We start from the raw sequence: 26363 nt of genomic DNA, 5'->3' as shown, positions 1-26363 counted from the left end.
AGCAGCCAGGAAACAGCCACAGCAAAAGTGAAAGCTGACATTGGTTTTGAGGCATATTTTCACAAAGACTTTCTTTCTTTTTTTTTTTTTTTCCGGAGCTGGGGACCGAACCCATGGTCTTGTGCTTGCTAGGCAAGCCCTCTACCACTGAGCCAAATCCCCAACCCTCACAAAGACTTTCTTATTGCCCCACTGCCCCCCACTTTCTGATGCTGACTGTTGATAGGCTCATAGTATCTCTTCCACCAGTGAGTGCAAGTACCTTATGACAAGGGGTAGGCAGCTCACGAAGTGTTGTTGGGTATCTTCTATGAGTAATTCCATTTTAGACTTTGTACTGGCTGGTTTTGTGTGTCAACTTGACACAAACTGGAGTTATTACAGAGAAAGGAGCTTCCCTTGAGGAAATGCCTCCATGAGATCCAGCAGAAAGGCATTTTCTCAGTTAGTGGTCAAGGGGGAGGACACAGACCACTGTGGGCGGTGCCATCCCTGGGCTGTCAGTTCAGGGTTCTATAGGAAAGCAAGCTGACAAAGACAGGGGAAGCAATCCAGTAACAAACACCCCTCCATGGCCTCTGTATCAGCTCCTGCCTCCATGTTCCTGCCCTGTGTGAGTTCCTGTTCTGACTTCCTTTGGTGATGAACAGTGATTTGGAAGTGTAAGCTGAATAAACCCTTTCCTCCACACCTTGCTTTTTGGTCATGATATTTGTATAGGAATAGAAACTCTGACTAAGACAGACACCAGAGTAGTCTATTAAATTTAATCTATTAAAAGGGCTGATATTATAGGGTTTCTGCATCTCCGACTGAAAGCAATGTTGGAGTTTAGATGAAACTTCAATAGTGTACAGAATTCATGAGGCTGTGCTCTTTGTGTTTTAGGAAGTCTTTAGAGCAGCAGGTACCTTTAATGACAGAACAGCGGCCTCTCCACCTATACATATCCTTCACTTTATTCATGTTTTACTGCTATGCATTTGCATAGCTACCTTTGATCAAGTAGTTATTTTTCTTTCAATATTGACTAAACAATCTGGCAAACACCATCTAGGTCCTAGAGACACACAACTGAAAAGAATAGGATGCTGTTTTCATAGAAATTGCCCTCAGTGAAGGGGACAGACAGGTCAATCATTAAACCACCCATGTGATAAGTGCTAAGTGCTAAGAGCTATGCATCGGTATGCTATGGGAAGAAAACCTTGGAAAGAGGGACAGTGTCTTCAGGTCATGTAGTGTTTGGCACATGGATGATGAATCCTACTGTAGATAAGGAAGGGCTCCTTCCTCTGCTTTACACTGGCTCTGATTCAGTGCTGGAGGGAAAGTGCTTCGTTTGCCTTATTTTATGGAGGAAAGTGGCTATGGTTGGCCGCCTGCTTGCCAGGGAGGAAGCTCTACTTCACTGGTGACATCACACCTCCTCCAGCAATTCATTGTGTTGTGTTGACTGTGTGGGAGGACTGTTAATAGCTGATACCTGGTGCTGGGGTCTTTGTAAGTTAATGATTTGACCCTTTTACTGTAGCTGGGGCAGAGTCCTTTCATGTGGGGAAAAAAGAGGTGTCATCCCTCCTAGAAGTTTTTGAAAGACTTTAGAGTAATTGACAAAGAAATGGAACCTCCTATTCATGTTTTCTATTCCTCCTGGTAACTTTTCTTGTCACCTGTGACATGGTGTTTCCAGACAGGATGTGGTACACCCATTATCAAAGTCTGGCCCGCTGTGTCTCATTCATTTACTTTCCAGCCTTCTACATGCCACAAGTTCCAGACTTTGTAACTCCATCCTCACTTTGGTTAGTGATAATGGCTGGTTAAACCTTCCGTTCTTCCCTTCTTTCTTTCTTAATCTTTTCTTTCCAGGAGCACATTCTGGTTTCTCATTGGTCTATGAGATGTGTCCATTCTGGAGAATGAACAAGGATGGTGTTTAGTTGACTGGAGCTCTTTGGATGCTAGTTCATTTGTCACTCTTCCAGACTTGGTGGGAGGCACTCAGCAAAAATTACTGCTCATAGTATTTGGCAAGAAGAGAGAGGGAGCAAAGGCGTTTCTTCCCAGGAAGCTTGTGTCGGCCATGCACTGCTGTACAACAAACAACACCCATGCAAAGTGGCTTAAATGCCAGCTCCTTATGGCTTCTCCCAACCTTATGTGTGAACTAGCTACCCTGACCTCCCATAGGCTTGCATCTCTGTGGAGAACGGAAGAGGGCAGATCTCTTTTGCTAGATATTTATTCATCTTCGAGTACAAGGCTGTCCAGGTTCTAGAACTGGAAGCAGAGAAATTTCAAGGTGGGGGGGGTCCTTTAATGTTGCTTTTATCCTATTTTTGATTTTGGCCTAAGCAAGTTATAGGACCAGCCTAAATTCCAAGCTTAATCAGTAGATGCCAAACTTTGATAGGGTGAGATAGAAAGAATCTTCGTCTATCTTTAATATACTACAGAGCTAATGGACACACCAACCTTTGCCTAAGGTCGTGCTTTCAGTTTTTTAGACCAATCAGAAAATTTGACATTGAGTAAATTGTAGTTTACTCCACACTTTATCTGATCACCAACAGAGCTCTTCCATGATCTAGATTAGTTCTTGCTCTGGATTGAGTTTCAGTTCTAGGCTTAAGGACTTAGAATATAATAATACAGATGCAAACGTTGTGGTTTTGGGTCGTAGGTTCCCAAGCATAGGAAACTGTGGTATGGAACACAGAGGGGAAAATTTTCAGTGTGGTCTCATCTTGGGAGAAGTTGTAAGGCTTTCCCTACAGAATTTTAGCTTATGATTTCCTCCTTTTCCTCTTTTCTTGAGAGCTAAATTGGTAAATGTCATAGAGAAAGCTCCTTGTGGAAAGGAGCCTCAATGTAAATGACTTCTTGCCAGGCAGACTCCCTTTTACCCATTAAGAGTCAATGTCAGAACTGAACAGATTATGTTCTGTAACCTTGAAATTTAGGAAAGGTCACTTTCCTCTTATAATAGATTTACCTTAAGGGTTTAGGAAAAGAAACAAGGGAAGCTAGGGCTTTACTTCCTCGGTACCACTTTATATTCTGACTTAATTGAGAGTTCACTACTGTGGTATTAATATTCAGTACTTAAATTATTTACCACTCTAAAGGTAATGGGCCTAAAATAGTGGAGCCTAAAATGAGGTTACTAAAGTCTCATGCAGTAGCCGACTTTATCCAGAGCATCAGACAATTTATACTCTGAGGGCTAAGAAAACTTTGAAGAAGCTGTGGTCACAAGACTATTGTCTGGTTTTCTTGGCATTTTCTCACAAGTGCTCAAAATTCCCCACATACAACTCCATTTGTGGATCATATTCCAACATTGTATAATATCGTTTCTTCAGCTTTTTAAAGGATACATGGTTTTGTGATTTGAATGTGGTTTCCCATCCAAAATTCATGCATAAGACATTTAGTAGCAGCATTGTAGCAACATTTAAAGATGGTGAGGCCTTTAAGAGACAACTGGATCTTGGGAGACCCAAGAATATGAAGTATTTAATATAGTCCCATAACTATATAATGCAATGTAACAACTGTGAGAAAGAGTTTTACGAGGTAATCTTGGCATCTCCCTCTGGTCTGTCATCATATATGATTTCTGTCTGCTCCTACCTGCTTCTCCCTTTGGCTTTTCTGCCACAATTTGATTCAGTACAAAGGTCCCTACTAAGAAGATGACAGGGGTATGCTCACATGCCTTTATAACTATGAGCTAAAATAACATTTGCTTTTCCCTGAGAAAGACTCCTCAGAATTCCTTAGTCATCTATAATTCTTTGTCCAGTTTTGAAGAACCATGGGCTTTCCCCTCTCCACGTTATTATGCCTACTGGTGTTCTCTATCCTTCTTCAGGTCTTGTTTAGGCAGACATGTTGGTGAGACTTCATGGGTATAGCTTCTTTGACATTTCTAGGAGATGAAATCTTACACCAAACTTCCAGTTCCTCGGGCTCTCACAAGTTTCCACTCTCTATTTTGCAATGATCCTTGAACCGTAGGTGCAGAAATTGTATTGCAGACATGTTTGGTTTGAGCTGGGTACCACATTTTCTCTCATTCTGTGTGTTGTGATCAGTCATGAGTTTTTGTAATGGTTTCTGGTTTGGGAATGGATGGAGGGATGAAAGGAATGAGAAAGACAAACATCCTAAAATATTTTTAAATAAACTTCTTAGGCTCAATTGTCTTGGTATAGAAATAGAAAATGGACTATGGCACATGATTCTATGGCCTGAATATGTTCCTTTCCATTAGTATATTGAAACTTAATCCCCAAGTAATATTAATAAAGGTGGGTTTAGGGGGAGCTAATTAAGTCAAGAGTGCCACCTGTTGTGGTAAAGATTATTTGGGGGTTTCTTACTCTACCTTAGATCATTTAGTTCCCAAATAAAAGACATAAAAAATCTTTATGTTTATAATAAGCCTTAAGGCGCTAGAGCTGGGCAGATATCAACCCTCTATGCTATTTTGTGTACTTCCCTGTCAATAAGCCTGAGTTATCACTTGCCATGTTCCTCTTGGGCCACTCCTACTCCAAGTGGCCAGCCCTCATGTCCATGCTCTCATGATTCACACTACCCCATGGCATTTTCCTTCCTCCTTCTGCTCTTTCTCCTCTTTGTGCTTTCTGCCTGAGACCCCAAACCTGGGAATCTCTTTGTCCCTTTTCTTTGCCTACCCAAAGTTGTAGGCATTTTTACTAACCAATCAGAGATAACTGGGGGCAAGGTTTACACAACAAAAGCTGGTGTACATGAAGATTTCTTTGTCTTAGAGCCACCAAATCTTGGGGTACAGATACAAGCAGCATCAGACCAAACCTCTATAGCTACCTTCATAACTCAAACTAGTGCCTTATAAAAAAAAGTATAGATAGTACTTTTACCCTTTTATCTATGTGAAGACTTAGCCAGAAAGTGCTATCATGCTATCTTCATATTAGAAGCAGAGGGACAATCATCATCACAGGCCAACTATGCTGACTCCTTGACTTTGCACATTCTACCCTCCAGAAAAGTGTGCAACAACTCCCTGTTTTTTGTCTATAAATTACCAGTCTTTGGTGGTTAACCATGAAAATCACAGCTGATCAAATGTAGCGGTTAAGAGAGAGTGAATGCTCAGTAGAAATGGGACACCTCCTATCCTTCCCCACCTAGACTTGGGCACCATTGTGGAAAAGAGAGTAGAAAGACCCTTCAAGCCAGAGGATAGAGAGGCAGAGCACTGTCTTCTAGGTATGGCAGAACCACTACAATCACAAAGCATAGTATCTGTGGTTGCCTGCACAAGACCTACACCAAACAAAGCCAGTCAACAATGTAGCACAAAGGAGGGAAAGACTCAAGAGTCCTTACACCGAGCTAAGGGGCTATTGAGCAGCTTCTGGGCAAGAGAGAGTCACATTTTTCTAAGGATGTGGCCCCTAGAAATTTAAGCATGCTTTTGAGCAGTGGTTTGAAGCCTTACTAATGCTGTGGCCATTTAATACATATCCTCGTATTGTAGTGACCCTCGACCATAAAAAATGTTTTAGTTGACAATCATAAGTGTAATTTTGCCACCATTGTGAACCATAATATAAATGTGTGTTCTAATGGTCTTAGGTGTCCCTGTAAAAAAAGGTCATTCAATGCCTAAAAGAGTTTCGACCCACAGGTTGAAAACCACTTCTCTAATGGCTGGCCCAACACTCATGAGGCAGCACAAATGGACTCTGTGGAGTCTTAAAAAATGATCAAAGTTGAGAGGTGGTCGCAGTATAAAGTGTGAATCTGGGAGGAATTAGGGGAGAAAAGTGAAATGAATAGGATTTTTATTTTTAAAAGCACTGTATGAAATTCTCAAAGGAAAAAAATACTAAAAAATAGATTACCCATCCTGAAATATTTGCTTATAGCAGAAAGAACAGATGCATAGCATATTTATATACACATCCAGACTAGCTTCTAATAATAATTCCTTGAGCATTTTTCTCTCAAATAATTTCAAGAATCATTTCCCTCTCTTCTCTTTTCTTCCTTGTGAGTGCATGTATATTTGTATTTCCCTCTGTGTTTTCACTGTTAACATTACTTATGGTTATCACACATGGCATTTGAAATCATCACAAACAAAATTTATGTTAAAAACAAATAGACCTTAGAAACTGAAGGGCATGAACATTATTTAAATACATCATTTTCTTCTGGACAGATCTTTGACATTTGGCAGGCAAGGGATGGGTCTAACTCAGCAGAGCTTTATCAGATGCACTTGAGAGTCTCAGGAGATCAGAAAGGACTTGTGAAGTACATGAGGACTGAAAGCAGTACACGCTCCTGGACACGAGGGAGGAAGACCAGGAGCACTGGGGCGTTTTTGCATCTTGACTATTTCCTTCTAAACTCATAAAATTTTCTCCTGTGGTGTGTATTTGTTACTAACAATTATATAAAATTATTTTTTTGTCTGCCATGACCAATTTTTAAATGGTTCCTAGAGGGAACCCTCAGTGTGGCTGCATTAGAGACTAATAACTATCTTACATTCTCATTTAAGGATGGTCTGGCTACCGAACAAGATTTTATCTTATGCTCTTGAAATAGAAGTACTTTTGTTTCCCAAAATTATGTTGTCCTGTAAATACTCTTTCTGTTGAATCACAGCTGTTTATCCCTCGAAGGACAATAGTGTCATTATCTAATGGACTATACAGTTGTTTTGGTTTGGGTTTCAAAGCTACTTTTCTTGGACTTCTAGTGATAACATCAAGGATGTTTTAGTGATTTCTATAGTCATATATATATATATATATATATATACACACACACACATATAGTCACATTATATGTATGTATATATATGTATAGGGGTAGGTAGATATAAGCTAAATTGTATAAATATGCAATTTTACTAAAAAGCACAGCACAGTAAGAGTCAGGAATTCAAACATATCATTGTCAGAGGAGAGTAGTAAACCTTTTTTGCATATGGAGGGAAAGAGCAGAATGTAGACCAAAGAAGGCAGATCCAAGTCTTTTGAGATTTAATCCTTCATGTATACTTTCTCTCAGGAGTCAAGAATTACCATGCACATGAGGGATTTGGAATTGGACATCAGATGATGTGCTGACATTTATTGCTGGACAGAATTGTTAGTTTTTATTTTTTCCAACCAGAGAGTTTATGGAGGCCAGACCCATCTTGTTTACCACGAATGTGTAAGTAAAAGAGGCAGAAAGAGCCTCCCTGTAACTCTGCCCTGAATTGCACAATGCTGCCTCTGGTTCTCAGCTTTCTGAACACAGGTAGAATTCACATTTCCCACCACTTCTTTACACATTGGGTATAGATTGGGAAGAGAGGAGAACAAACTTGACATTTGTAACTTTAAGAGAAGTACTTGAAGAGCCAGGATTGAATTCACTACATTCCTTTTTGACTGATGCTGTCATCATGGGCAACACTTAGGAAGCCTTGGATGAGATCCCTGCCTGGGAAGAGCATGGGTGAGACACACAGTTGTGTGGTCATTGAGCTGCTAATATTTCTTTTGTCAGGTTTGGAATCCCTCATTCAGAATAGGCTCCAGCATATATAAACCAACACATATGCAACATGTGAGCAAATAAAACTTTAAAATTAAGGGAATGATAAGGAAAAATAAGGAAAGAATACGTTCAAAGGTTCTCATTGACAAGTGGGCTAGAATAACTGAAGGGTAGAAGAGTTGAGTTCTTTGAAATAAAACATATCTGCTAATTACCAGCTCTGAAAGTTCAATGATCTATTTTCTTTTATGTGAAGTGTTTTTTTGCTATTGTTTTTGTTTGTTGCTACTGTTTTATTTTGAGACAGTTTCTCTTTTCCACTAGCCAAGGCTAATCATACAATGAACTCCTGATTTTCCTGTTTTATTCTTACCTTTGTTAAGCTCTGAGATTGTACATTTGTGCAACCATAGCTATCTTATGGTTAAATAATTATTTTTGGTAGTCTTGTAGTGTTCATCACTATAAGGAAATACTGGAAACAGGCTAACTTTATAAAGACTAGAGCTTTATAAGATTGGTCACAGCATCAGCTTCACTCATGGCAGGAGCATGAAAAGGGAGGGGGGGAGGGAAGGGGGAGAGAGAGAGAGAGAGAGAGAGAGAGAGAGAGAGAGAGAGAGAGAGAGATTCTTGTGGTGTGAGAATGATTCAAGAACCAGGCTTGGTCTTTTAACAACTTCCTGTTACAGAGTTTAGAGGCCCCTAGGATGACTACCATGATCATTCCCAAGGAAAGCTCCTAGTGATCTAAGGATCTGCCAACACTTCTCACCGCTTAAAGTCTATGCAACCCACAGGGAATAAAGCACATGCCAAATTTAGTTGAGATGCATGTGTTTCAGAAAATATGAAGAGTCTTGGAGAGAGAAATTAATTTAATCTTTTCTACTTGGCAAGTACTCCAGTCTGGCACACATCTACTTCCTTTGGATGTTGTTACTGATACAGTTTCAGGATTCTACATTACCAGTCTGCAGGGGGCTTCCTAATGTTTTATGTGGGTGCTGTGTGCAGTCTCTGTTAATTCATAGGAGCTGAAAGACAGTAGAAAACAGGCTTGCAGCTTGAACTGGAGGTTAGGGGAAAGGAGGAAGGGGGCATTTGAGAAACCAAAGTGCATGGTGCTTTAAATGAGTCTGTGGTAAGAGAATGTTGATTTCCCTTTAGAAGGTTTCCAAAATAAAATGAAGTTAAATTCTCATGAATGGCACGTCACGACAACGTTGTAAGACTTCTCCAATAAGCTGAAATTTCAAAGGGAACCAGGTGTGGTGGCTTGGCACCTGGGATGTAGGTCTATGAATTTGAGGCCAGTATGGTCTATGTAACAAGTTCCAGATCAGTTAGAATTGTATAGTGATACCCTGTCTAGAACTGAAAGCTCTGAGGGAGACCATTTAGCCATTTAACATCTATTATGTTATTTTGAATATGGGCACTATTACCTGAGACATCACGTGATTCTCTTGACATGCTCTTGGCAAGATTAGGTCTCTTTGCAGCTAGAATACTGCTGACAACACCAGGGTAAGCTGTTCCCTTATACATATCACATGTCATCAATATTCTGCCTTAGAAGTCTGAAACTTTCTCCTGCAGTTCTGGTGTCCGAGAAAGGTTCACTCCTTAAGCAATTCATCTGTCCACTCCCATGGCTCTAGCCTTTCTATACTACAGGGCTGTTTTGACCTTGCCCTTTGTTTCCTTTCAAACTAAGAACTCCTCATAAACTTTAAAACAATTAGGATTCTGTCAGATTTCTTGGGGACAACACTTTAATTCTAGTTCTCTTTAATAATTGTTTACTGGCTTTCCTCTGCATTTGTAAAGTCTATGGTCACCGACTTATGAACATAATTGAGAGAAGGCAGTCTTTCTGCATGCAGCTTAGCAACTAAAGGCTGTATTTGTTTTTAGAACTAAGAAAATCCATATGAGCTTGCCTCTCAAACTGATTCTGTTTTTATTTTTCAGCTGAGATTAATGAAGAAAATAACCTACTCAGAAAATAAGGCATCGTGTTTATATATTGTTTATTTTTGTATTGCTAAATTTATTCATTTATTTTTAAATTACTATGATGACTAAAAACCACCTGGATTCTATTTCTACACAGTCCACCAGTGAGCAAGCTGGGCCTTGACTAAGTGAATGGTAAGCTTAGAAATATTAATAGAGAGAACGAAACCAAGGAAATAAAGAGCACAGGTTTTTGGAAGGTTAACTTTATTTATGAGAAAGGCTTTAGAAATTATTTACAATAAATACATTCTTCTATATTAACTTTTTATGACTGAAAGAGAAGGCGCTCTTCAACCGTGACAGAAAATGAGCAGAATTAAGTCACTACCATCAAGGTGCCATCTCCGAAGCCTTGTATATTAAATTAGACTCTGAACCATTAAATCTAAATCTGAGGGCAGTTTTGCAAAAGGCCAGCTCAGATGTTCAATATATTACTTTACAACGGCAGTCCTATACAACAATTCTTGTATCCTCCAAAATCAACTGAAGATTCACCCTCTCTATAGAGCCTGTTAGAATGTTCCTCAGTTTCTGAGAACACAGATTTTTAACCTCTGATTGACCTGGGCCATGTCATAGGCATTACATTCATTTATCTACTTTGTGGGTTTGCAGGTTATTTTCTACCTTTTTGCTTGTGCTGGGCATCTTACTTTTCATCAGATGGACAATAAAGAACTACCCATCAAATTAAATGGATATTCAGGAGGCAAGGGGCAGATAGATTGAAGAAACACAGTAAGTAATGTTTCTATTACTCTTAGAAATATATGACCTATAAATCGCATGCGTGTGTGTGTGTGTGTGTGTGTGTGTGTGTGTGTGTGTGTGTGTGTGTGTGGTGTGTGTTTGAACACTCCAGAAAGGAATAGAGGTTGTAGGCGAAAGTAGAGTTCAGTTCAGGCTCCATTCCCAAGCACTCTGTTCAATGGTCTTTATAGGTGTGTCAAGGACTGCAGCACCAATAACGACTGGAACGTGGTAAGGCTCCCATAGTCACAGGCCCTGCTAAATCATTATAGATTTAGACATTTTAAAACCCCCTTTTTTTTCAGGGTTTCCACAAGACTTAAAGTCAGAGAATCTGTGCCCTGACACATACCCACCCAAGAGCATAGAGAGCACCAAGAATGAGCTCCATTTCAATATAATTAACTCAGAGTTAGTGAATGGGGAATAGGTGTCTGTATGATTTAAATGCTCGCCAGGAGATCTGACTGTGACCCAGGGTTGAAACTCACTGCTCTCCTCATGCTCAAAGGCAATTGTCTCTTAAACGGCTTGTTAAATATAGGGGAAAAAATCATCGGAGTCTATGTTGCTAGCGCCATTGAATCCTAAGTCTGACTGCGGAGAAAGCTGTTGTCTGTACGTTTACCTGCACCTTAGGTCGTTTTAGTCTGGCTACCTTGAAGAAGAGCATCTTGCTCTGTGTCCTTGGAACCTTCATCAGCTGACAGAGGATGAAGAGCGAAGCATGCAAAAGGACAGAATGGAGGATGAGATAGATTCCAAACTGATAGGTGGGGGCGGGTGAGGAGGTAGGGCTCCAGTCAGTCAAATCACTAGCTCATTATCAAGAATGGCTGAGACACCTAGACAAGCAAAGGATCATAGAAGCGCTCCTTGTTTGGAAAAGAGCTGCTGGAAAGGTCCCTTTAAAACATGATAGCAAGCCATTGGGTGGAATCGTCTTAATCAGAATGATTAGCAAAGTCTTATGAGTCAGTACAAAGGGAAAGAGAAGCTGTTCTTCCTGCCTTGGGCTGCTCACTTTTAGGTCTGTTTCATCTTCGTGTGACGGTCAGAGGAAGGAATATCCACCCCAAGAACATACAGTCTCTTTACACGGCACACAAAACCAATGCACTTCTAAGAATAGAAACATTACCTACCGCGTTTGTTCCATCTGTCTGCCCCTTGCCACGGAACGTTCAGTTAGTTTGATGAGTAATTCTTGATAAAACTTTGTTGCCTCTCAAGACTTTGTTTAATATTGATCACTGATTAAATAGAATTAATTTTATGACTATTTTATAGTGGACGAAACACTAGGTATCCCAAGTAACTCCCATACAAAAGCATGCGAGCCACATGGCAAGGTGTTACAGACAACACCAAAGCACAGCTTCTGAAGGGTTTATTTATTGATTTATTTTCTGTGGGGAGGGGACCAGGGATTGCAACAGGTAAACAGCAACAGAGAGCACAGATCCAAGTGCCAAATGAGACATTTGGGCAGGAAGTGCTAAGGACACCATGAGTTCTCTAATTGCCTATGGTGATGCTCTTAGTCCCCTCCCAGACCTTGCCTGTGGGAACCAGGGGCACTTGTCTATTTCATCTCCAATTCTCAGGTATAACCTTGATGGTTATTTAACTCTGGGATCTTACAGGAAAGAAAACAAAACAAAACAGTGCTCCCTAGATACTCCGCATGCTTAACTTAAAGGAACGCCCAAGTGCCAATGAATAAGCTTATCTAGCTTGAATATCTCCAGAAAGTACAAGACCTCAAGATAATTAGCCTTTGTAAGAAGCAGCCAAACTGAACATTTGGCTGATAACTTTGTTCTTCCTTCTCATTCTAGCAAGGGCTTGTGATTTCCCAACAGAGGCAGTGGAGTTGCAAAACAGCAGGACTTTGCTACAGTCAGTAATTAATGAGGTGCTAAAAGTGCCAGAGCAGAGGCTCCCAGACTCAGTGTGTGACTCAAAGGGATAAGAAGCACCCAGCCTTTCAAACAAGTGTCAGTTAAATAAACAGAGAGTCAAGTGAGTCCAGTCTGTGGAATGGGAGATGGGAACTACTGTCGGGAGACATCACAACACTATGTAATACAATATTAGAAAGGTTAGTCACTACATTTTGCAACTTGTGAAAAACTGGAATTTTTTTTCCCCCTCTTCCCTCAGTTCTTTAGAAGGTGCGTAATTATGTGCTTTCAGTATTCAGGGGAGTCAAAATGAACTCCTAATCAACCCGGGTGTTCAAATAAATAACCAATCTGTTACAGTTTCCCACCAGCATGACTTTGCTTTATTCCTTTAATGTATATTAATCAATCAAGTTAATTATTAATATTAGTAGACAAGTCAAAGTACTTTACTTGTCAACTATAGCTGAGGACCTAAAGAGTAACATGAGCCTTTTTTGCTAGAAGAACTTTACTGAGAAAGAATGACATAAGGTATCATTTTTTGCCAAAAATAAAATGTGTGGTATTTGCTTTTTTATTTAAGAGAAAAGGAATTCTTGAATAAATTCAGATGACTGTTATTATTCACACTGGATTTTATGGTTTCTTCTTCCTTATTATTTACAAATTTCTTTATGTAAGGGGATTTTGTGGTTGTCTGCACTCGTCTGTAATTATAATAGGGTCTACTGTTGTATGTTAATAAATTTCTTCAAAATGACTATTATATATACATGTATATGTCTACAAAATATTATTTACATCATATACATACATATCTATCTATCTATCTATCTATCTATCTATCTATCTATCTATCTACCTACCTATCTATCTATCTATCTACCTATCTATTTCTCGGCTCCTTATGTGGTTGGAAGTCAAAAGTAATTTGATGAACTTTACTTCCTAGTCATGACGTTCTCTTAGGGATTCTTAAACATACTTCCATTTTCAATGATGTGTGCTGCATCTGCTTCAGGGTCACTAAAATTTTTCGTGTTTAACAAATGTACTGAGATTTGACATGCAAAGCAAATGAAAGAACACTTTAAATACATTCTAGTGTTAATGTTTGTGAGAATTAAGCAAGTCCCCGTTCTATTCCTTCACAATATGGAACTAATAAAAGCATGCTGGCCATAAAAAAGACACTTGACATTTATGCACTTACAAATGAGAGTGCGTGCTTTCTGTGTACAAGAAGTTGTATCTCGTACCACTGGGTTAGTGCATTTCAAATTGGAGAAATAAATTCTTCATGATGATAAGTTTATCTGATTTGACAGAATTTATTAAATATGTGTTGATAACAGAAACTAACGGTCTCATGCTAAAGCTATTGTGAATTTGGAATTTTAAAACTTTAAGTCACAAGGGCAGTCATTAATGACCTTACGCCAGAGATCTCTGGGCTGGCACCCATGTTAGAATGAGACAGAGATTTGAATCGCTTGAGTTCTACCCATTAAGAAAGACCCCAGTTGCTGTGCCTTTGTTTCTATTTGACTGTGTTTGGAGGAGGGTTGGTTTTTACACAGGAACTTCCCATTTTGACCTGTGCATTGAAAAAAGGATTTTACTGATGAAGTCTTTTCCTACAACATGCTCTAGAGGGAGTCAAGTCTAAGAAAGTTGTGTTTGAGGGATTTCGAGTACTGTTGGCTCTTTTCATAAATTCCTTTCCTTGATGACAATCGGCTTTGATTCTCTCAGTTAATAAAGACTGAGGCCAGGACTTGCTTAGAATCTGGAACTCATGAGGCCAAGGGAGAGGCAAATTCCTGTGTGAATCAATTATTATCTCACAGAGAACATACCCTGTCCCTGTCTCAAACTGATTGGATCATGTTGTGGACCAATATACACTTTGGCATGAATGGGAAGAGAGAGAGAGAGAGAGAGAGAGAGAGAGAGAGAGAGAGAGAGAGAGAGAGAGAGAGAGAGAGAGAGGATGCAGATGAAGAGGGATTTTATAGGAGAGGAAAAAAAAAACCCTCTCAGTCCACCCAACCCCCCACCCCCAACTGGAATGGTAAATTTGGAAAAAGTCTTAACCTTGTTGAAATTCAAGTCTTTTCTTCTGCTAAATGGAGGACTGAATTAGGTCTCTGGCTTAAGCTTTAGGATATGATTTCTGGAGATTTCTGGACAGGAAGATTTCAACATTTGTTCTTTTTATTGCCCCATTATTTTCACTTGGTACACTATCAGCTTCTATGCACAGATGTAGAAATCATGTGTAGCTCTTAAGGCCCAAATCAGAGATATCATTCTATGAACATAAATCTTGTCCCCTCTTCATGCTACAGGGACAACTGCTCCTTCAAGTTTCACCCAAAGTTTGCTCTTACTTTCCTCTGCTAGTATCAGATCTTGCCTGTATCATAGGAATTTTCTTAGATGTCGCCCACCTCAACAAAATGCTTAAGGCTTATAAGCATAGAACTGAACTTCACACCATTTATAGTAGATATTGAACAGACATATTAAGAAACTGAAAACAAATGCTTTGATATAAGAACGCTTTTCAAGAATGTACTGAATTATGATTTAAAAAACTCAGTTCAGGACTGCAGCTCCTCAAGCTTCAGTAGAATGCCTACAAAGACATCATTTTTGGAAATTTTCTCTTCGGAAATCGAAGGAGAAAAAGTTATTCAGTAGTTTTCCAAGCTTATTTTTTAAGAGCTCTTGTAGTTTCAACATTTCCTGTTGACCATTAGCTGATGTATACCCAAATTAATTTTGACCTAAAGAGCATGCTTATTCAGTTTTCTATAGTCCTTGGAGAGATGGAGTAACCAGCATTTTTCTTAAGCAGTGCCATCTTACTTCCATTGCTCAAAGGGACACAAGTTCGCAACAAGAGTTAATGGTGGGATCAGAGACAAAGTGCTGGATTAGATTTCTTCTGCAGGGTCTTATCTACTGTGGGATTTTCCAATGTGATGCCTTCTTGTTATGCTTTTATACTCTTATTTCTATTCTTGCTCCTTCTGTTATAGTTGACAATTAGCATCAAATGATTCTCATTGCCCTCTCCCTCTATTGACAGACAGGATTTTAAGCAGAGAAAGGAGCCGCATTGGATCTTGTCTTTTGAGGGCTTTAGTTGGTCAAGGTGCTGAGAAGAGGTGACCATTGCATGCTCTTCCTCAAATGTGATACTTTTAAATAACAAGCCCTACCTGAGGTGTGGGGAACACTGAGAAATAGGAGAAGAATTTAAGAGCTGAAAGAGTACTGTCAAATGATGCTTCTCATAACAATTCAAAGGGTATAGATTTAGCTATGAACAGTGATAACTTCTGGGGAAGGAGGTTCATTTTTTCTGGACAATGGCTTCTGTAAGCTTACCCATGCTGAGAGTGGATGGTCCCACATCCAGGTACACACAGGCAGCACTAAACAGCAATCAGTGGGTTATAAAACAAAATAAAAGCAGAAACAGAAGAATGGGAGGAGCAAGAAGACATAAAAATGGAAAGGGGAAGTATTGGAGGGGTCTGGTCAGAGTGACAGGATATTTGGGTTAGATGTTATCACAATACGTTATATTAATCTATGATGTTATCGAAGAATAAATAAAAATATTTTAAAAATGTTATTTAGACTTCTTTCCAAACTCAAAAATCCAATCCTTTATTTTAGCTTTTATTTTTGCATTTATTTAAGTGGAATCCATTTCATTTCTCCTATTGTGGTAACCTTTCACTTGGTGATTACCATAGCTGAATCCCTGACAATTAATGTCAAATTGCACAGTTGACCCTTTGCATGGGAAATCTTGTGTATCTTCATGTCCTTCGTAGTGCCGTGTCATGGACACATGAAGTTTCCCTGTGGGAAGAAGAAAGCTGTCCTAGTTGGGGCTTCTATTGATGTGATTTAAAAAAAGGAACAAAAACAACTGGGGGAGGAAATGGTTTGTTTCGTCTTACAGCCCCCAGTTCACAATCCACTGCTGAAGGAAGCCAGGACAGAAACTCAAGACAGGACCCTGGAAGCAGGACCTGAAGCATAGGCCATAGAGGAATGACAGATGCTTTCGGTTAGCTCCTCCTGGCCTGTTCAGTTTTTTTTTCTTTCTTACACACCATGAGACCATCTACCCAAGGATAGCGCTACACAAAGTTAGCTGGGTCCTTCCCATCAATCAAGAAAATTCCTCACAGGCTTATTTATGGAATAATTTTACAGATGATGGTTCCTTAGTTGAGATCCCTTCTCTGTAGATGTGTCTAGATTTGTGTTAAGCTGACAAACAGGAATCAGTGCACAGAAGCTCCCCTCTTACTTCCCTCTGGCAGTACTCCCTTTGGGAACAGCCTTCCTGGCTTTCCATCTAGAAGAAGCCTAATCATATATTTTAAATTGCCCTAGCTTTTGTTTCTCTCCTATGCTACAGAATCACAGGGAGAAGACCTAATGCCATTCTAAAGACTTGCCAGAGAATTTAGAATTGTCAATCAGAGAGTGTGAAGTATCAAAAAGATTTGATTTAGAATTAAAGAGCAAGTATAAGACAGAGAGGGATGAAGTCACTCACCACGAGGGCTTTGACTGGGACCCTGGTAGCCTGGCTTGTCATTCCTGTCTATCCCTTACACATGCACATCAACATTCAAGGCTATTTTTTTAATCCCTCCTCATCACCTCTCTTGCTCACTGTGTCTCCTCTCTGGCATTCCATTGTGCTGAGTAGTGTGTAGTAAGACTATCTCACGGACGTTTTGTGAGAACAAGTTGACCCTGCTAATTTCTCAGTCTTTGTTGTAGAATAAAGATGTTTTCCTATAAAATCAAATTATTGATGTGACAGAAAACAAAACATATTTTGCACTTCACAACATACAGTCACTACGGAAAAATGTCAGGGTTCGCATGGCTGGCATCCTTTGTGACTTTACAGTTGAAGTTTCTGTACCCTCTTTAGGACTTCTTTCAAAGTATGAGTTAGGCCTATAAACGGCAGAGAAACTAAAGGCAACCTGACCAAACTAAAGGCTCTTAGTGATGTTTGCTCTTTTCTGGTCTTTCCCTGTGGTTTGTATTTGTCTTCCCTCCTGGCTTCAAAGATGACCTGAACCATGGTCTAATTCCTTTTGCTACTGAAGTTGTTTTAAGTGGGTTACTTCATGGCCTTTTGGCTGTGATCTAGTACAAATGGTGTAAGCCCTAAGATAGATTTGACTAAAAACCTAAAACCTATCCCATCTCTTGTCCTTCCTTCCTTCTTTTCAACCTTCATTTTCTTCCTTTCATGTTTCTTTCAATTTCTGTGATTTAACCAACGGATGTGAAAATCCTGTTGAGAGGACTCTAAGTGGGTAATTAATAAAGCTAGTCAATAAAGAACCTCAAATTTGAACGACAACGTCATGAAATTATTTTCAGAATTTATAATTGATCACATCACAGTCATTACAAACATTTAGGACCAGTTCTCAAAGATTACCTGGGGAAAAGTTCTGTCATAAAGTTCATAGTGATGTATAGATCACCTAGAACCATGTAAAATGCTTTAATGTGATGTATAGATCACCTAGAACCATGTAAAATGCTTTAATGTCTTTACTCCATGAATATTTCTTTGGGACAGTTCTTATAGACATTAGATATAAGTAAGCCAAAAACATAAGTAAGCATTTTCAGTTTAATTGTAAAATTTCTGTGGGCTATAAGCATTATAGATGTTCAGGCAAGCATCCATTTCTATAATGTGAGGCCGTTGACCATTACAGTAGCCTACAGGAAAGAGTTTGGGTCAGTCACAAAAATGGGTATTATATTATCTTCTAGGTGTATTGCCAAATGACCGTCTGCTGCTGGCAAGGCTACATGTCCCAAAGATGCCCATAAACAGTCAAAAGGGTGCAACTATTTTGAGTTCACGTTTTCACACATTAGGATGTGTGGAATAATTCACATTCAAACTATGGCATTCCACCACTGGTCCCTACAGGCTCATAAAGTGAAAAATATTTGTTTCACTTTAAGAGTCCTCACAGTTTTACATTTACAACATTATTCTGAAGTCCAAAGTTCTCAGTCTCTTCTGAGTCTCATTGTAATCCTTTAACTGTGAGCCCCTATTAAAAAAAAAACAACAACAACAACAGTTAACCAAACAAACACATTGGATTCCTCCAATAATAGTAAATGTTTCTGTTTAATAAATGACAATCAGGAGTATAGCATTTAAAGAGGACACAGCAAAAAAAATAAAACCAAGAAACGTTTCCTGAATGTAGATGGTAGATGTCTGCTTGTGGGACATGTGGTGGCATCATCTGTATTCTGGTGGCCCTGCCACTATGGCCCTGTTTTATGAAGCACATGACTTTTCTCTTCGGCCAGTTTCACTTCTTAGAATTTTTATCATTCTGAGATCTCCCTTGCAATTTAGTCTTCAGCTGCACAGCTTCAAATAGCGCTCCCTTCAGGAGCTACACACCAGGTACCTAACCCTGTAACATGTTACCATACCTAATACGGTTTTTCTCTGAAATCTTGGTGCAAACATTAATGGTCTGTTCATTCTTGCTATATTTACTATAAAAGAGCCCTACATGCCACAATTTGCTGCTAGCTTAAATGGGCCTGTCCTACTCAGGGCATGGTAGCAGCATTTCTGAATGTTTCAGGGCTAAATCTGAGAAAGCCCTTCCCTGGGTTACCAGCAGAAAACCCATGGAGTGCTTTCTTTTCCAATGAAAGTAATTCACACTTCTGTAGGTAGGGTAGTGACTCAAGTCACCTTTCTTATAATACCAGGGCAGTGTTTCATTTCTCTTTGAAAACACTAATTTACTTAACAATTATAATAATACAATTCCCACACTGACATTTTCTGAAACCTGAAATATACTTGTGCTCCCAGACAATGTGTTTCCCTCTTTCTGTGTGCCCATTTCTTCCTTTCACTATAGTTCTTCTTCATACCATTAAGCAGCACGGATGCCATTGACTGATTCTAAGGTGCCTTAACATTTCCTCTGCTAAGTGAACCAATTTTGAACCCAGTCTCTCCAATCTTCACACTATTGGAAAGATATCTCTAGATTTCCTGTTAAATTGTTAACCCAAATTCATTATTGGGAATTGATTCTCTCTGAAACCTCATGAGCCAGGCCTTAACTATCTGTGTTTTTATCAACATTTTGTTTTTTTCAAACTTCAACCAGAATGATCCATTAAGTTCTATTTGCAGACTTTAAGAGCTTCTTTAGAGTATAGCTGTGAACTTTAAACATTGTTCCCGTAAACTAGTTACAAAGGTAAAGGTTCAAGAACCACCGGGACAGGATTTTAACAGCACTAAACCTACTCGTGTGACAAAACACTTTGCAGAATTAACTTAAAAGAAGGAAGCTTTATTTCAGCTCATGTTTTCACATGATTTCACTGTCATGGAAGGAAAAGCATAGGACAGACACTGGTAGGAACATGAGGTCACTGGCCATATAGTGGCAGCCAATAAGAAATCACATTAGCTTGTCTTCATTGCAATAAGTTATCTTAAATATCTTATAGAACTGCTGCTGGTAGATCTCTCTTATGTTATATTTTGATATATATATATATATATATATGTATATATATATATATATATATATATATATATAGAGAGAGAGAGAGAGAGAGAGACTCCCAAACAACATTGTTTGTAAATGTATTCTTTCTCCATTTTCCCTCTATTCACTTTGCAAAAGAAAAGTCATTTAAAAACTGTCTTTTGTTTTTTACCATGCTAGAAAACAGTAAAGTAAGATTTTTTTTAGTACTATGGGTAATTTAAATGTTTTTATAAATCATAAAGGAATTTTAATCCAGCAACGTGGCCATTCTGGCAAGAGTGTATGCTCACACACACACATACTTCTGGTGTTTGCCAATGGTATATGTAGTCCATTTTGACTTTGAAATGTGTTTCCTTTAGTGATACTTAAGTGTGCCTCTAAGACACAGCTATAATCTATGGAAGGTGCATAATCCACTATGTACAGCAACCTGGCGTTACAGTCTGAGATGGGTTTATCTTATGGCCAATTGTTTACTATATGCCATTGTGGTAGTTTGAATAAGAATGGCCCCCATAGGGTCATACAGTTGAATGCCTACTCATCAGGATGTGAAACTGTTTGGAAGGATTAAAGGATCTGAAAGAGGTGTGTTGCTGGGAGTATGCTTTAAGGCTTCAAAAACCCATGCTAGGCCCAATGTTTCTCCTAATCTACCTTGATTACGCCTGTGGATCAAGATGTACTTCGTGCCTACTGCTCTGGCACCATGCCTGCCTGCCTGCCACCATGTCTTTGTCATGATGATAAAGGACTTAAACCATTAAACTGTAAGCAAACCTCCAGTTAAATGCTTTTCTACCAGTTTCTAAGAGTTTGTTCGCTTAGGTAGAGGTGGCAGGAGGTTTCCTAATGGTAGAACTATAAGGTAGAAATGAGAAGAAATATCTGCTCCCTCAAACTTCACCTACAAGCCAGGACATAAAGTCACATTCTGATTCAATTGTAAGGAATTTGGTTCATATGTGATCTATTTACTGAATTCCTTGAGAGATTGGTATGTACTAAATATATACAAATTACCATGTTCTTTTTGTTCTGCTGGTTGGGTCCATTCAGACTTGAGAAGTGTCAGGCTCCATTGGTGAGGATTAGTCTCAGTGTTTTCTATATTCTAGGTTTAGTGTACATTGTTATAAAATTCTAAATTTTGTTGGTCCTGATTACTATAATCATTTTTACACTTACTTACCTACTTATGTACTTATTTATTCTATGTGTGTCTGTTCATGTGTGTGAACCATGACACGCCTGTGAAGTCAGAGGAAAACTTGTGGTGTTGATTTTTCTCCTTTGACTATGTAGGTTTAAGGGATTGAACTCAGGTCATCAGGCTTGGGGACAAGCACCCACTGGCCCTTCATTTTTCTTATAGATTGCTGTACAGTGAGAAGACCTACCTGAGATGTACAGCCTTCTATGCATGCTTTATAAATAGCTATTTTGCATTGGTAAGATATGTTGTGAGATTAACAGAAAAACAATAGCTCAAGTTAAAGATAGTAATTAAAAATAGAGAAGCAAACACTGGTGAGAGATTTCAGAGAAGTTAATTGGAAGATATTTTGTAAGCATGACAGTGACAGTTGGAAATTATGAGATGCTGGCATAACAGTGAATAGCCGAAGATGCTTGAAATGCCTAATCAAGTCCAGCTTGATCTAGTAACTAAAAAAACACAGCAAGTAAGGAGTGGTTTGCACAGCAGGGAATACAATTTTCAGTTTTTCCTTTTAGGCACACAAAGTATCTGGAGCCTGAATGATGTCATTTTGGAAATATTCAGGTGGTACCTATATGGAACTGAGTTTAGAGGATCAGATGGGGCAAGAAACATAGACTTAAGAGTTACTAGAGGTAGCCCAAGAGAGAAAGGGTGTACTTCACGTGATGGAACAGATGCCAATAAAGGTGAGACTATGAGTAGAAAGAGGAACCAGAAAACAGTAATGGACCAATGAAGAAGTGTTTGCTGCCTACCCTAGGGTACAAAGGAGCAAGGAAAGGAAGTAGGACCTTCTTGGAGGGTTACCATTAATGAAATTCAAGATCACCACTGGGAAGGAGCTAACAAGAAAGCTTTAGGCAAGCAAGTGACAAAGGAACAGAGCCCTTGCCCATGTCAAGCTGTGAAGATCCAGAATGGTTAATAACAGTAAACACAACACGGGTCAGTAAAAGGAAACATATAGGCTCTTCATAATCAAAAGCCATACACTTGTGAAGACAACGATTAAAAAGGATTTTTCTCTTTAATCCTCAGGTTAAAAAAACCAATCACAAAGAAGCACACATGGTATGCACTCACTGATAAGTGGATATTAGCCCAAAAGCTCGAATTGCCCAAGATGCAATCCACAGACCACATGAAGCTCAAGGATGATCAAAGTGTGGATGCTGCAGTCCTTCTTAAAAGGGGGGACAAAAATATTCATTGAGGGGATATGGAAACAGAGTTTGGAGCAGAAACTGAAGGGGATGGCCATTCAGAGCCTGCCCCACCTGGGAATCCAGTCCATATACATACAGCCACCAAATCCAGACAGTATTGCTGAAACTAAGAAGTGCATGCTGACAGGAGCCTAATATAGCTGTCTCCTGAGAGGCTCAGCCAGAGCATGACAAATACAGAAGTAAATGCTAGCAGCAAACCACTGAGAACGGGATCCTTATTGGAGGAGTTAGAGGAAGAATTGAAGGAGTTGAAGGGGTTTGCAACCCTATAAGAACAAAACCACCAACCAACCAGAGCTGCCAGGGACTAAACCACCATCCAAAGAGTACACATGGACAGACCCATGGCTCCAGCTGCATATGTAGCAGAAGATGGCCTTGTTGGCCATCAATGGGAGGAGAAGCCCTTGGTCCTGCCAAGGCTGGACCCTCCAGTGTAGGGGAATGTCAGGGTGGGCAGGTGGGAAGGGGTGTGTGGTTGGGGAGGAGGAACACCCTCATAGAAGGGGAAGGAAGGGATAAGGGAATTATGGACAGGAAACTGGGAAAGGGGATAACATTTGAAATGTATTTCAAAAAATAAAAATAAAAATAAAAAAACCAGAAGTTGGATCTATCTATCTATCTATCTATCTATCTATCTATCTATCTATCTATCTATCTATCTATCTATCTATCTATCTGTTTTGTTTGAAATTAAATTAAAATTTCTGTGAGGAGAAACTGCAAAGACCAAGGCCTGAGAACTGTCAGACATGATTAAAATGTTGGACTTTAAAAGCCTAGGCTGTGCAAAATGCCATTGTAACAATGCACATGGAGTAGTTAACATTCTAGGAGCAAAGGTGAGTAAAGGAGCCAGAGATGTTAATTTGGCTGAAGATTCGAGATGTGATGTTTATAAAATAAGTTTGGGGAAATAATTCCTGGCAGTCTGTGATGAAAATTAGATGGTTTTGTTTGTATTTTAATTTCTTATTAGCTTCTTACCCTAGAGTGCTCCAGATACTAAATATAAGGTATGAATAAGGAAAAAGTGCCTTTCTTGTCTGAAGTAGAGAATAATGCATTCTAGATTCTGGTATTTTTCTTTCCCTTCATGATGTCCTGTATAAGAAGCTTGTTTGTGGCTCAGTGTCCCAATGCAATAATCATTTCTTTCCACGTAACAAAGATCACATAAGGATGAATCCCTGGAATAAATAAATAAGAGGCAGGATATTTTCTCAATACTTACATTAGCAATTTTGTCCTTGTCATGATGTTGAAGGTTTTTTTTTTTATCCATTTTAGTGAAAATGATTCCTGAAGGTAGTGAGTTTACAGAGAGATTGACTTCACAACAGCTTCACATAGCAGGTCAAAGAAGTAAGGTATGAATGAAAACTGGTGACCACAGTGGTTATAGAGAAACACAAGTTGTCTTTATCATTAAGTTTTGTTTATTTTCATTTGAAGGATGGCCTTACTATGTAGTCCTGGCTGGTCTAGAACTCACTTTATAGACCAGGTTGGTCTTGAACTCAGAGATCCTACCGTCTCTGCCTCCTGAGTGTAGTGGGAATATGCTTGGCCAAAATTAATTTTTGTCCAGACTATTTTTTATATTTCTGGTAGCTTATAATTTAATAAAATTTTATGACATGAGTAAGCTTAGCCAATTGCAACCTTGTTTTACTTTCAACTGTGGGAAATAATAGCAATCATATAGACTATCTATAGAGATGTAATACTTAGAAAATATCTCTTATTTTGATAGGCAAGATCATTAATAAATATGGCATGTTAAGCTGAGTAACAACATACATTTTTTTGTTGGCGAGGCACCAAGTGTTGCTGCTGTGATGGTCTATTTCCAGAGATGACTGACTGCCCAGATTAAGTTCCTTTAGGGCAGAACTCTTACACTCTTTCCATCTTGAAATTCAGTGCTTAAACCCACTGCTCTAAATATAGCTGATGATCAATAGCTTTTCTTAATACTAAGCACTAGAAAAACCACACCCCAAGAGGGAAATTACATTGGAGATGCTATGAAATATATGAGAAAAAATTTCATAGATAGGAATCAGAACCTTGCTGCTCCAGGGCTCTATATTGAAGGTCTGAAATATACCATAACTAACCATGAGTTCCAGTGTGTGGTCATTGACATAAACATCTTTCTTTCCTTTTATTTTTGCTGCATTGAGTCAAGTAAGCGCATATAGCTGGGTATGGATTTCAGTGGCCAGAATGATGACTTACAGCATTGACTGTCTTGGATGAGGAGACCATTTACCATCACCTCTGAAAACTCATCTTTATATTGTCCCCTTGAACAGTCTTTTTCTCAGTAATTTTTTGCTTTTGAGTAGGAGGACCTATCAGACCACAAACTTCCAGACTCAATTTTTATGTATCCTGATGAAAATTCTCAAATTTCTGGACTGAATGTAAACATCTGTGTGCTCTGTTTAGAGTGAAGCTTTCTGAGTGCTGGCAAAGATTTGCCGAGAAAAATAAGGTGGTTTATTTGTATTCATAGAGTTGCTTAGAACATTTAGTAGATATAATAGAGTAATCGAAGCTTGATGTATATTAGCATGTCTGACTTGATCATTACCCGTACTGTCACTTCAGCCACTGCTACATCTTGCTTCCACCACAGATTTCTCTGGAATGTATTGACATCTTTTCTATTCCTGATATTTACTTTGTCTCTTCTTTACTGTTTGTTTAGTACAATCCTTCATCATCTTTATCTGTGTTTACCTTGATCTATATTCTGGCATGATTTTACAAATTTAATTCTGGCAACATTTTAAAAAATTCTCCAAACAATTCCTACAAGGAGTAATGTATAGACATGATTTCACATTCCTTATACTTATTAATATTAAGTGTGTAGTCCTTACCCTGACAAATATATTAAGTGCTATCAGAGTGATGACAATATAATTCAATTGTAAATTATTGCCATTGTAACCTGAGGCTGAACCGAATATCAGAGTATGTTAATAAAAACTAAATTGGAGATCAAGGACAACTAATACGGGCTTAAGTCAAGGGAAAACTCACAGGGTTTCTAAAGTCAAGTTCTACCACTTAAGAAAATCTGGCTCAGGATAGAGCTAAATCCCTCAATGGGTCTTTAGGTAAGAATGGCTTCATTTTTAGTAGACTATGCATAAACATTTAAAAGTGAAGTTATAGAATGCCAGGATTATATAGTTTAAAATATACTCAGCAAACATCATATGAAGGGGACATCCATCTCCCAACATAGACTTGGGAGAACTTAAAACAATGAAATACTCAAAAGTGTGTGTGTGTGTTTGTGTGCACATGACCATCTGTATATACAGCTGCTGACACATTTTAAATGGTTTATCATTTTAAGTTTTCCCAAATCTGTGATAAATCCAAGCAATCACTTCTGTTCAAGGCAATAAATAGAAATGAATTTGTTAGGTTCCTTCACAGTCAAGTTATGTTTACCTATTTATTTATTTATTTATTTAAGGATACATTTTAAAAGGTTTATTCATTTTATGTATACATGAGTACAATGTAGCTATCTTCAGACATTCAGACACACGAAAAGAGGGCACAGAATCCCATTACTGGTGGTTGTGAGTCACCATGTGGTTGCTGGGAATTGAACTCAGGACCTCTGGAAGAGCAGCCAGTGCTCTTACCCACTGAGCCATCTCTGCAGTCCCTGTCTCTCTATTTTATAATCCCAGCTGAGATTTTACTCTACCTGGAAGCTACCAGGTTAGTTTGTCAGTTTCATGGCAGCTGGCAGAAGAAATCAGGCTTCTGTTGCAGACACACCGAACCTTATCATTAGCTGCTATATTCTTCCTCGCTGATTTTCCATGTCTCAGTTTTCAAAAGATAGAGTGTAAATAAGATTCAAGTAATGCCTGCGAATGCAGTGACATGTTAAAGGCAATGGGTCTGGTGCTTGGGAGCCTGGGTCTTTATTCCTGGCAGCAACACTTTCTGTTTTTACTCTGAACACTGCCATTAGTTTGACTAATATGCA

At 38.9% G+C, this 26363-nt stretch overlaps 1 long non-coding RNA gene across 2 annotated transcripts in view; it reads left to right on the top strand.

Annotated features, from left to right (window-relative positions):
• The window catches only part of LOC148006894 (uncharacterized), a 28027-nt gene extending 5097 nt beyond the window's left edge, over positions 1–22930 (top strand). Inside the window, exons 1-4 of one of the 2 annotated variants that reach the window (XR_015649156.1) lie at positions 7087–7233; positions 9541–9720; positions 10207–10329; positions 22140–22930. This is a non-coding gene — a long non-coding RNA (uncharacterized LOC148006894). Of the gene's footprint in view, positions 1–7086; positions 7234–9540; positions 9721–10206; positions 10330–22139 lie in introns of those variants that run through there. The other variant, XR_015649157.1, reaches the window with a different exon arrangement.
• Positions 22931–26363: the final 3433 nt, after the last annotated feature.

The sequence above is a fragment of the Rattus norvegicus genome, chromosome 1, assembly GCF_021556685.1.
Source record: "Rattus norvegicus strain SHRSP/BbbUtx chromosome 1, alternate assembly SHRSP_T2T, whole genome shotgun sequence".
Lineage (NCBI taxonomy): Eukaryota > Metazoa > Chordata > Mammalia > Rodentia > Muridae > Rattus > Rattus norvegicus.
Note: the sequence above shows the minus strand (reverse complement) of the source record. Positions and strands in the feature narration are given on the sequence as shown.